Here is a 13,832-nt window from a genome sequence, read left to right as displayed (position 1 = left end):
CTCCAAGTTAAATGAACCATCATCCTTGTTATTGTTCAGTTCTGCTTGCAGAGCTTCATAGCTATTATGCAAGGGCACCTGGGATGGTGGGACACACAGAGGAGATGCACCTGCTGCATCAGGCAGGAAGTTGTCACCATTGTCCCCTGTCCCTTAAGTCATCATGTTCAGTCAGTTGGAGAGAGGATAGGGAATCCTCTGTATCACGTGTGCCGTCTGCCTGTTGATCCCACCCCAGGGAAGGTAGGTGCAATTCCAATAGTCCATCTCTCTTTCACACTCCTTGATGCTCCTCAACCTGCTCTCCTCCTCCTGGATCCCCGTCACTAAGCGGAGGAGCTCCTCTCCCTGGGCGCACCTCCCACAGGTGCTCTCACTGCTGCCAGCCCATCCTGGCCTAAGATCAGGGCCCACCCTGCAGCCTGGCACTGGGGTGGCAACATGTTCCCACCGCAGCTCTGTCTGGGCAGCTGCCTCAGTTGTGGTGGGTGCAGAGCTTGGAGAGGCCATGACTTTCTGCTGGGTGGATACCACTGTTCCCTGGTCGAGCTGGCAGCACCCTTCCTGCATGTCTTTCCACATGAACTGCAGCACAAACTGCCATGCCATGCCCTTGCTGACACGCCATGCCCTGTTTGCCTAGCCCGGTTGCTCCCTCTCCCTAAGGGCTTCTTTTATATCTGGGGGTGCTTGGTTGCTCTTGCTTCTGGCCCCACACAGATGTATAAAATGAGTTAGAGAAGTTTGGGTAGTACCTTTAAAATTTGATAATGAATATACTGGTATGACAACAGAAGTTTTATTTTCCTTCCCAACTCACTTTGAAAATGCTATGGCTTCTTTTATTAGGTTCTCAAAAAATACTTGCCACATTACTTTAAACTTATTGGAGACCGCTAAGCTGGGTTGGTCCTCAGATCTGTAAAAAACTGCAGAAACAGACTAAATTACAGTAAATTTTACTTTTTAAAGAGCTTGTTTACAGAGAAAAGGATTTCAGGTAAATGATTTAAAGATAATTTTAATAATAATCTCAATCATTTTTTTGTTGTTGTACCTGTCAACTCCAAGGAGACCAACGACCAACGGGCTACTGGGTCACAGTACTGTTAGTCTCAGACTTCAGTTTCACTGTTTAGTCTGTTGTGTAAGATTTACTTCACAGAGGAGAAAAAAAAAAAGGATTATTTACAAAGCCTGGCAACATGGATCTAATGACTCTCAGATTGCCATATAAGGATTTAATCTTGTTACTGAAGGCTCATTTATGTTACTGAAATAGTGAAGTGCCCAAGCTAATCATTATTACTACCTATGATTTGATTTTTCCTTTGTTTACGAGTTTCTTTGAGGAGATCTCTATGTGTGATATTCCACAGCACACTTCCACCAGCTGATCAGCTCTGGCTAATCTGCTCTTTAAAGCTTGATTTACCTTCTGACAACTTTGAGACAGACATAATAAACCCATCTGCAGAACTACCAGCTATCACTAACTGCATTTACATTTATAGAGACAGGATTTTCAGTTCTTCCTGCAATAGTGCACCGATGAAAGAGTCAAGCCCTTAGAGAACATCCATGTGTATCAATCTGGATACCAGCCTTTTTCCCAGGGCTTGAATTGACAAGTGCGAGGAAAGCACAGAAAAGACTAGAACGCCATCGTCCATCTGCTGCACCAGGCTCAGCATATGGTAAATAAGATTACCTGCTGTTTTGAGATCCCTGTTAAAACTGGCAGTAGCATGACTTTAGGGGATGATCTTGACCAAGCTACCTGACTCTTTTTAGTTCCCATCCAGCTTACTTTCAGTTCAGTTTTGACTCCATCCAACTTTATATCAATTACAAAGTTCTTTCTCACATGCACAGTGATCCACAGCTCTCCCTTAAATGCATGTCTTTTGAGACAGAAAATGAAACTTCAGCAGAGATTGTCACAGTCTTTGCCCCTGTGACTTCAGAGAAAGATTGTGGCACAATGAATTTAATTCTGCTGATGTTCTTGTGGTTCCTAGCTGATTCCCTCTTGACGACTTTCAAAATAACCTCCCCCCAGCAGCAGTGGTCACTACTTGAGAAAGTTAATGCTTCTGTGAAAATGGTTTGATTATTGATCAGTATTCAGGCAAAATATGAAACATCTATATTTTGAACAGATTGCATTCCTTTGATACAGTGCATATACTGTACACAAAATACACAGCAAATCATAGGACATGACAAAGAAACAATGACACTTCAAACTATCTAATGTTATGCCTCAGGCTGATTAAATAAACAAAAAGAAACATGACAGACTCATGCACATCTTACTCCTGGCCTTAATTGCAAACAACTGTTTTGTAATGTATGAGGCCTTTGCCATCCAATTCCTTGGCTGATTTTCTACTGATGAAAGACTTTCCACTTCGTTGAACTGTGAAGGCATCATTTCTATTCCAAACCCATGGAGACAGAAGAATTAATTTACAATTCCCTACTATATGAAGAAAGTGATAGGCATTTCATAAGAGGTGGGACTAGCAGCAGCACTATTACTAACTTCATCTTCAGAAAATTGCTCCAGCTGTTACAAGCTCCTCAGTGTAGCTCCACTAGTAATACAGCTTTACAGGAACAGAAAAAAGCCTTTTTACTTTGGATGGCTGTGGTGCATCATAGTGCCTTGCAAAGAAGCAGCCCAGGCCTATAGGATCGGTGAAGCAAAACCATCATTTATCTGAAAAAAGGAAAACCGCTACATTTGCTATGCATTGAAAGGGCCAGCCTGCATCAAGGAGATAAAGGAAAGAATAGATTTTTCTTTTTTTTTTTTTTTTTAAAGTGAATGGTAAGGCCAGTCTTCTAAGAGGTAGCCACATGTAATTATCATTGCCATCAGTAGTAATTAGTAAAGCATATCCTATACAATGGGCAGTTACTGTTATACCTTCAAGCTCATTTAAATCAATTTGCTCTTAAAGCCCACAGGATTAGCCAGAGGAGAAACTTGCACTCAGTGCTGATTAGGGAACAAGTCTGACTATGTTTCCATCCTGGAGTCTAAAATTGCCACCTGCACGCACGTGGTCTGCGCTGGTACAGTGGCCTGCCATTCTATCCACTGATAACAAAAGGGGAACAAGTACTGCTACTTACACAAGCTACTTATATTTAAGAGACAGTAGAATGTCCTTTTGCAAAACCACACAGGCTTTATTTTAAAATGCTGTAAATTGATGTTGAGTATGTCACAACTATCATGTTCGCTTCCACTTTTGACACTTAGATATTAAAAAAAAATCCACAATACAGCTACTCAGACATCTTATCAAGCCTTGGAGCCACCTAAACACTCCAGATTTATATTTTTACTTGATTTTAATGGATTAGAATAGCAATTACACAAAATGCTAAGTTACTTGATAAATAAAAGTAGTAGCCGTGCATTTTTATTTTTCATAAAAGAGTAAAAACAATCACAGGAGTAGGCTAAAATTGTCGGTACCTTCTCATCCTTGTTGTTCCAGTTAGCCTACAAGACTTCTTGCCAGCTTTCTTGTTCAACCCCAGAAGTGCACTGAGCTACATCCAAAGGCTGTTTCTACTTGCACCATGGCTAGGATATTCTTGGAATATATGAGACAAACATTCAAAATCCTCCAAGCTGAGGAAACTCTGTAATGTAAGGGACAAGTACAAAACAGAATTGCTGGCAAAACAAAGATGCATGCTGTGAATGTTTGTAGGCTTGCTCAGCACCGGCAGATCTTGTACAGCCTTCTTGGGAAGTCTAATGGATGGATGCCATGAAGCCTTGGAGAGGTAAGAGGTTATACTGATATTTCTGGCATGGACCATATTGGCTGCTGAACCATTAGAAGGAACTGTCCTTACTCATGACAAGGGTAACCTAGCACCTACTTCTAGGTTACAAATTCTGCAAGGTGGTTTCAAAGCTTAGACATTGCAAAAATGATCCCCAGTTATGACCCCTCCTGAACTAGAAAATCTCATATGTGAAACCAATGCTCTAGGTCTGTGAGTTAGCAGTCAACTTCAAACCATCTAACCTTATGAACACCATAGCAGCCTGCACAGTGAAACCAATGCTGTAACTGTTTCCAGGGGAGAGATTAGACCAGGTATTGTGCAATATTTCAACCCTGGATAGTGAATTACAGGGATGACATTATAGGGGTTGACATGGTATGGGGAAACCTAAGTACTCTGACTAGTTTGGTCAAACAGTTGAGTGGTAGATCTCCTCTATTAGCCACAGAGCAATCTTCAAACCTAGTAACGCATTATGAAGACAGCATTAGAGTTCATTTGAGTAATACTGGTGATCTCATTTCATTTCCTTTACAGCTCTTTATTAGTAACAATTCAGCAGATCTGATGTCCTTTTTAACTTGCACAGCTTTTTGTGTAATCAAGCTGAAGGTGTAGTAGCACTTTATATGCAATTAATTCCAGTTTTTCTGCTGCAGCTTTTTGGAAGTGCATTCTGAGAATCTAGATGGAGCTCATTTTCTCCCACAGAAATAGAAGTCAAATCCAAGACAGAAGCAGAGACCACAGCAATGAAATACCACTGCCTTTAATTTAAGAGACCCTGTCTGCAACACCTATAGCAAGATCAGTGGGATACAGCTCTGTTAAACCAAACTTTTGATCCTGTAAAGGGAAGAGGGAACTCTTAGGTGAGAAAAAGAGGGAAGCATCACAGCTGCTGGAGCCATAGTTCAAAATAATGTATCCTCAAAGACAAGCCAGGGCTGTGTAGTAAATAGGTTTTGTCTATATTGATTTTGGTCCTAGTGTATATAGCCAGTGTATCCCAGCGTATTTTCTGCTTGCACTCAGACTGGGGAAAACTGCATTGGTGTGATACTGCCATGTCCTGAGCATGGTCAGGTAATTAACAGAAACCTCTCTGGGGGACTGACATAGCACCCCTGGGAACATGTGGGCACCTGTTCTCCTCCACCTTACCTATCCCATCACCTTCTTACTCTGAGTCCCACATCATTATGCTCCCATAATCTCTAACAAAAAGAAACACAAATCCAGAATAATGACTAATCCAATGTCTCCCTTGGGGTTGGTTGTGGGTGATGCTGACTTGTACCAAACAGATGAAAGCTGGGAAGATCCTGAGGCATGTATGGCTCATGAGCAGCCTCAGCACAGCTCCCAGGATTGGGCTACACTTCCCAGCTGGCAGAGAGGCTTGACTTTGCTGTGGGAACCCGTATCTTCAGTGGTGTGAAGACAGGGACAAACTGGCTTTGTTTGCTGAGGTACCTTGGCCCATCACTCAATAAAGAGGTGTGCTTCCTGGGAGGGTTGTTCTCATCTTCTCCTTAGGGATATAAGGCAGGCTTCTCCCTTGCTACATAACCTTTCTGTATATGTACATGCAGAGCAAGCCTTATTCTAAATCTTTCATATACACCTGCTCTTTCCTAGTCTCCAGAGCTCATCTCCATCATATCTGAACTCTTTCCACCTGAGAGACAGACACCTGGCATGGGTCTTCTCTCAGTCTTTCCCTAAGGCTGTTTAAAAAATCTTTTGGTTTTGTAAGACATTTTTTGTTCACATATATTGTTGTGGTTTTGCATTGGGGAAGGGACTCTGAGACTTTTGTGAGCTGGATTTATGTCCTTTTCTAAAGTAGTAGATATTGTAATTGCTCAGACTTCTCACATGAGAGAAATCTTGCCCTTTTACTCGGTTTCTTGCTTGATAACTCACCAGATTTCCAGGGGAGCAGAAAGGGCTCTGTATGTCAAGCCAAAGGTAATATGAGCATGACTGACAAAGGTTATTAGTCTCCTAATCAAAATAGAAGAGAAATCACCACTTTAAAAGGAGCTAATTCCAGTTGTCAGATCAATGTTTCAAATGAAGGGATACGCCTGCATACAGTTTTAGCTGCTCTAAAGCAGGCACTGCCAAGCTGTGACTCCTGACCCACAGGAATTTTTCTCAGGGACAGTTCACACATGTCTTTCAGGAAAGGACTACGTTATTTCTCCAAGACAGGGAATGTCATTAGGCTGCAGGATGCAAGGGAATCTGCAAAAGTTGTAGATGAGAAATTTTATGTGCTGAGCTAGCCAGCATGAATTGTCCAAATGAATTATTGCTATAACCCTGCAGCTTGTATCTTGGAAGGATAAACAGCTTTTGTTTCTCAGAATAAAAGCCACAAAAAAAATTCTAGAGAAAATAAAAGTGATAGACAAAAGGCACTAGTTCCTTTGGAAGGAACAAATACATAGAAGCAAGCACAGATGTAATTTGACAAGAAATAGGAATAAAAATCTGTGGCTGTAAGTATGAAAAAAATTATACTTGAACATGGGAAAAGATAATAAAACAAATCCGTTCCATATGTGAGGACACAATATAAGAGATGGAGTTAAGCAAAACCATTTAATGCCAAAGTATTTAGGAGGACTCAAAAAGGCTTTTACAAGTATATTGGAGAAATGAAATAATAGAAAAAGTAACTCAATGAATAATCTAGGACATATATTCCCCGATGAATGGAAAAATAGCAAAGATTTGGAAATTAACACAAAAAATAAAAACTAAAATAAACTGAAGACACATACTGTGTCTTGCACTCTCTGATAGCTTTTTCCCCAGGTATATATCTTTGCCATGTAGGTTATGCACCCCTATGTAATCCTGACTATCTGTGCCAGGTTTATGCTAACCGATGAGACTGGCTGCACCCTTCTGTTTGTGTGAACAAAGGTAGAGGCCCACCAGCACATCTATTCAGCTTTCCCAGTTAGGAATACAGAAGCCTGCAAAAGTCTCATTCCTTCTTATTGTAAAGAACAACCTACCTGAAGTGGACACGTTCAGTTTAACACCAGTATTTTTTCTATTTTTCTTCTATAAACCAAACTTTCAAAGGATCCACTTGCTCAGCTGAGTGACCCAGTTCAGCTGTGAGAGCCAGGCTCCCTCCCTGCTCCCAACAACCTCCCAAACTTTCCTGCCCACAGCCCACTTCAGCAGAGGGACAAAAAAGCATATTCCAGCAGCTGAATGCTTAGGCTTGAATTTCATCAGCTTGTGGAATCTGAAGTCTTGGTCTCTACCGGCAACTCTCAACCATCAGGGCTTTGCAGAAAAGGTAAGAGTGGCAGTGCTGAACACAGGGCTCTTGAGAATAGCACCTGCCTCTAGTTTCTCTGCTCTTCAATTGCCTGCCAAACTGGGTTTATAATTAGGTCACTTTGAACTGTTACAAAGGCAGGTAGTCCTAATTCAGAAGTAATACATCTCTAATTCTAATAATAATAGCAAGAACAACAGTAGTCATGATAATGAGAATGTAAAACCTGGATTATCCAACAGAGCCAGTAGAGAGACCTCTCTGCTCATTGCTCAGAACCAGAGATGTTAGTTTTCTATTCAGAGGCCAGAGTCATAACTAAGATGAAAATCCATAAGCAACAGGACAAGCTACGGAGTGAGACAGTATAACTCACAAAACAAAAAATAAAAACGGTTAAGACTTCAAACTATGATCTTATCTTCAAACTCCACTACAGAAATGTACTGTAATGCTCTAGGATAAAGGAACATTTTTTGACCCATGACCTGCCACAGAGCTTCAGATCATTCCTAGTCATACAAACTTGAATATTTTGAAAGTTAGAATTTCAGTTAGCAACATAAATACTAATAATAGTAGTTGCAATGGGGCACTGCTGTGTATCTGCTTCAAGCCACCAAATCTACCTAGATAAAAGGATGGATGTTTCCTTAAAAATCTGTTCAAAAATTATATGGCAAAGTAGTACCACAGCTCATGATTCTGGCCAAGGGCATTTCTCCTGGAAAGCTCAACAAATTGAGCATAACTTCTGTGGTGCATTTTTTTTTAATATGATATTTTAAATACACTATTATTTAATAATTAATTACATTTTTAAACACAGAAAGTTCAATGGATCCATGATACTTAATATTTTACCAACATCAATGAGCACAAAAGTCTTTCCCCAACCATTTCCAGTTAACATAAAAATTGGTGAGAGAATAAATAATCAGGAAGTCAGCTACTGTTACCCAATGATTGTATTTTATTGTCATTTTGACCAAAAATACATCACTGGTTTATTGAACCTGACAAAAAAAAAAAAAAAAAAAAAAAAAAAAAAAAGATTAAGATCAGTTTCTATGCAGAATTTTTCCATCATTGTCAAGACCATTTACATTATGTCTCCTTCAGTATAACTCTCCCTCCTTCCAATTTTGTTACCTGATAGTAAACAAGTCCCTTTTGTGTCATCTGCAGGATGAGTTATCAGGATGAAAGGTAGTTTTCATAGCTGTCTGGGGGTTACTATATTTCTGTTCTTTTTCAAATATCTTCAGCATAAGAGATATCTTAATGTCCATGGCAGTTACACTGACAAACATCTCCAAACATTTCCAAACATCTGGTGGCTCTACTGGCTTAGGCACAACAGCTCCACCTGGCATGCTGGATATCCCAAAACCCCAACCCAATGACTAGGACCGTTAAATCATGGCTGGGTCAAAATTGCTTGTACTGGCTTGAAATTTCTAGGCCAAAAAATAGTGCACATGCTCTAGGAGAATAGCAATTTCATCTCTTTCATGAAGAAGCCTCAGAACTTATCCCACAGAGCACATGAAAAAGGTTCCTTTGACAGCTGGGTTGACTGAAAGCTGCTGTGAATAGGACCAAATAGCCAAGAGCGGTGTGAATTTCTCTATAGTTACCAGTAAGTGGAAGACAAAGCAGGACAAGAGAGACTGATCTAGTCTTCATGCCCCTTTCAGTCCTTTGCTTTTCAGCTGATTCATGTAACAGGGTCTCCTGTTCATAGAAAAGAAGACTTTAGATTCTCAAACATTTTATTTCAGTAAAATGAGCCAGGAAAAAGGGCATAAGATGTCATAGTCAAGGTTTTTAAAGGTAACAGTAGTTATTAACTGGTGAAATTTTGTGGTAGTTTTTTAAAAAAGATCACTGAATAAAAGTTCAACAGAGACCCCTGAAGACTGAAAATTGTCCAGTTTAAGGTCATAATTAAGACAAAATCCTGTGAGTATTCCAGAGATTATAGAACAGTCAGTCTAACTTCTTTTTCAGTAAAGCATTAGGTACCATTTTTTAGAGATCAGGTGGGAACACTTTAAAAAAAGGAAAATGTCTTGATTTAAGGGTAGGCAGACTTTCTGAAGAGAAGCACAATCATGTTTCATTTAGAAAGGTAATAAGAGGCAGTTGACTCCCATTAATCTTGAGTAGATCAAAAGGATACAGATAGCATAATTAAAATTTCAGCAAATGCATAATGAAGTTTCACAGTGGTTGTGAAGGCTAAGAGTTGTGAGAAAAATGGAAGAAATTTGTCTGGTATTAATATAGTACAGGCTTTTGGCAACAATGATACTTCTGTGAATATCTGTACAAGTTTGCCTATTTAAAGCTAGAAAACAAACAGTTCCACAAGATTGATATTAGTGTCAGTTTCTAAATTGCAAACCAAAACATAACAAGACTATTTTTATATAATATATTTTAAAACTTAGAGAAAACATCAACAAAAATCTCAAAAGAAGCAGCAAGTCAGCAGCTGAAGAAGCAGCTGAAAAGCAAGATATTTATGAAAGTACACACAAATACAGATTTATGTTTCTAACCTTAGGCACTGAAGATAGAAATTACTGGCTTCTAAGAAACATATATGATCTGATAAAAATGAAGGCTCATCTTACTATTAACTCTCTGCCTGAAAATGTAGGCACTATGGGTTGAATTTCTGTCTCTATCTCACTCACCCTGTATGACCTTTGGCAGGTCACTTGTGTATCAGTTTCTTCTCAACAAAGTGGGAATCATGTTTCTGTGCTGTGCAGAGGTTATACCAGGTAAATTCACTAACATCTGAGGCTGACTATGCACAACAATAAGGAGCAATAAATTAGACAAGTAGCAGAGAAGTCAGTGGCTACAAAAATCTGTTAGTGTAACAGAAAAACAATTTCACAAATAGGATTTATAATTTTTTTCCTTGAAATTTAGAGTTGCTGGACTTTTACCAAACCGCAAAACATCTTCAAGCTTCAGTAGCTTAGCTTCAGCCTGAGAAGTTAGCAGATGCCACTTGAGAGAAGGCACCTGTTCTGCACCCTTGTTGCATTAGGTTAGGTAATTATGTGCAAAACAAGTTAGATATGCAATCCCTGAAAGTCAAACCATTACCTCTATCAACATCTTGAGCTACCCATGGAGGCAGTTAGAGTGTGTTGAACAAATTTACAGTGAACTATAACTCCTTGATAAAATTTGTGTGTGTCTACAAGTGTGTGTGCATCTGTTTCTATGTGAGTCTATAGATTTTTTTTCCCTCAAGAAACTGGTGGATAAAGCAGTAACAGAAAGCTCATGTTTGTGTAAATTATTTGGAGCCAGATGGTGAAATATTATGAACTGAAAGTTCATAAGGTCAAACAGACATATGGTTGTAATGCCAAAATGTCACATAGGTCAGAAAGTGTCACCACAAAAAGAAATACACAGGAGTATTTCTGCTACTTTGCAAAAGGGATAGGAGAGAGATAATGGTCCGTCACTGATACCTTCTGCTTTCTGTTCTTACAGGTCCCAAATTACAACTGGCTCTAGTCAATAGCATTGATTTAGCTGGGGGGCGTGTGACTGACTGGAACAGTTCATAGAACAGAGATAACACTTTAATTTTTTAGCTGAGAATTCACACTCCTGATAAATTTGTAGTAATCTCAACTTTCTTTCTCATCAGCTTGTTTTACCAATGTCAACCCTTCAGTCACTTGTCTATCAAAAACATCTGGCTTCCCCAAGGCAGAATGCCATAAGCTACACAAGTGTCATGATCCCCTCTGCTTGTTGTTCTACTTCAAGAATTTAGGAACACATCCTTGTATTCTCAGTCACAGTAGTCAGTGTTTTAGAAGAATCAGATTTGAAGAGTATCAGGGTCAAGAGAGACTCCATTGGTGCTTAAGGCTTTCTTTCCCATCAGGCTTCTTTTCCATGTGTAATTGCAAATGCAATAGAGTTTCTATAGTAACTCTGCCACCCCATTGGGGACAATAAAGAACAAGATTATAAAGTTTTTGTGTTTGCAAGTAAGCACTTGAAAATTCTTTGGGATGCCAAAGGCTTTATGGCTCCTCCCAAGCAAAGATGGTTTGGTCATTATTGTGTCATCTAAAGCAGATAACTTGAAACAAAGAAATGATCAAGGTGATATCTAAAAAAAAAACCCACATGAGTGCAGGGAAATTTGGAAAACAAAATATAATTATTAGCAAAGGAACATGCAGAATGTTAAGTGTTGCTCTGATACAGTAATAATATTTTAGCAGTTGCAGTTGTGGGATCTATCCTTGTATTTTCTTTCTTAGTGATAGGATGAGGGAAAATATCTGGAGAAATTCTGGGGACCAAACTGTGGGAAATATAAGAGTAAAGGTACAAATTTCTGATAAAATGATAACAAAGACAAATGTTGATAAAAATCAAAAAAAAAAAAAAAAAAAAAAAAAAAAAAGGATTTGTCACAAACAGATTTACATTTAAGAAAACCCACAGCAGCAAAAGTCCAAAAGTCCAACCAGAAGTGTTCTAGCTTGAACTATAACGTAAGTAATCTCTGCAAAGAGGGTCTGGGAAGAAATAACTAACATACACTATCAAAGAAGTTACACATATATACTGAAAAATAAGTGAATTTTTTATTGAATGAATCCTGTATGAATATACAGACATCACCTACCTCAACCCCAACACCATATCCAGAAATATCAGGAAAATCAAGTTAATTTTCTGCTTATCTTTGAATGCTAACAGCTAAATCTGAAGACTGGCAGCAGTCATAACACATGGAAAAAAAGCTCAAATATTTTTAGAAGTCTTGTGCGATGTGACCAGTGTATATTTTCATGAGGAAAGTACTAATCCACAGAAAGAATATATGTTTATACTGAAAGTAAAAGCAAAGAAATATTTACATTTTTCATATTTGCACATTTAAATCTAATTTGTACAGTATGCCTAATAAACCATACATCTGCAGAGAAAAGGAACAATTCAGCTCTGCAGCTGCCTTTTGTTTCCATTCAATTTATGTTTGTTTGTAAGTGATACTAGATTCTCAATCGCTAGGTTTATTGTTTATTGATTTTTGCTATTATTGGGCTCTACATAAATACAGGAATTCACAGTCCAGATATTTTTACTAACTGTGCAGTGAGAACTGTACACAGGGACCTTTTTCATCAGTCAGTGAAATAGCAGGGAGGTAGGGCCAGATCCTAGGCATGCCCAGCACTATGGGAATGAAGGTGCTCAAAGGTCTCACAGGTGAGGTTATCAAGCTGTAATTATACAGAACCATGGAAATAAAGCTGAAATCTTGTCTGTGTTGCCTATGTACCACAGGATAAAAGCTCACAGATTTCTGAACGCGGTAGCCAGCCCTACTAGTGTGAGCACTTAGTCAGCATTAACACGCTATTTTATCTTCCAGCCTCCACCACAGTCAAGACAAGACTAAGTCTGGCTTTGCATTGCAAGAACTGTAATGATGTCATCACAGAATCATGATTTTACTTATAGAAAGTTGTAGGAAATTTTTTCCATTCTGTTATACCCATGGAGACAAATATCCTAGGCCTATAAAATGTATCGCCATTATAACTGCTCTGAAGGACATGGTTATCAAGATCTTTCACTAAAACTTGATACTTTTAATGGAACTCATGTTACTGTTCTAATAACCTGCACAAAATACATTCAGAATTTTGAGGATGGAGAAGACTAACTTGCCATTTTTTACAGCCTAGTAGTCAAATGAAAAGTCTCAGAGAGGTTCATGGGTGAGGAACATGAAAAGGTTTAGATTACTGATAATAAAGTTTCCAAGAGTTAGATCACACAGCTACTCAAGAAGATAGTTAAAGAGCAAGCTAGACAAGTAATTTAAAGTTGTTCATTAAGGAATAACTGATGCCAGGAAATACTCACAAATGTGGAGGAGCACCAGGTTCAACAAGATACATCCTTTAAAGGCAACATCCTATCCTTATGTGATGTAAAGGGCAGAAGTCAGAAAAGGTCATATAGGAAAAGGTGACAAACTACCAATACAGACGAAGTACCATTTAAATACAGTTTAAGGGGATAATAAACCATTATACATTTATACTTAATTTTATTTAGATTCTATAAATCTAAGAATAAGACTGGGGAAACAGAATGCCTCAATTAAATGAGGGTATTGATAGAGTAATAGGTGTATCAAGAACTCATTAGAAGGAAAACGACCTGTTGAGCACTGTGGCTACATCTTTATCAGTAAATGAATCCGGGTCGTGTCTTAGTCTAGAGCACTGCCTCACCATGGTCTGTATTGCTAGCACTCCTCATAGCAAGGCAGTGGTTTGTAGTAACGAGCACTCTGCAGACATCTTATTTATTAGTATATGTGTAGACTGTAATACCAGATTATGGAAGCATACAGAAAATCTAGAATACGCTTAAGTGAAGATGTATGTCACATATACAAATAAGGACGTTCTCAGCCTTTTTTCTCAGGTGTAAGCCAAATGGATTCTCCCTCCACTTTTGCCAACTGCAACTTTGCCACTTTACATTCCCTAACAGATGAAGTAGAGAGGGATCAGCCTTCTCCCACACTCCAGTCACAAGAGTCTGTTGGCCATACCAAAAGGGAACACCAGAAGCTTCTTTATAATTAACAGTAGTTCAACATAAAACAGATGGCAGAGCT

This window comes from Athene cunicularia, assembly GCF_003259725.1.
Source record: "Athene cunicularia isolate RWA chromosome 3 unlocalized genomic scaffold, athCun1 chr3_part1, whole genome shotgun sequence".
Classification (NCBI taxonomy): domain Eukaryota; kingdom Metazoa; phylum Chordata; class Aves; order Strigiformes; family Strigidae; genus Athene; species Athene cunicularia.
The sequence above is the reverse complement of the archived record's forward strand: the minus strand, read 5'-3'. Positions refer to the sequence as shown.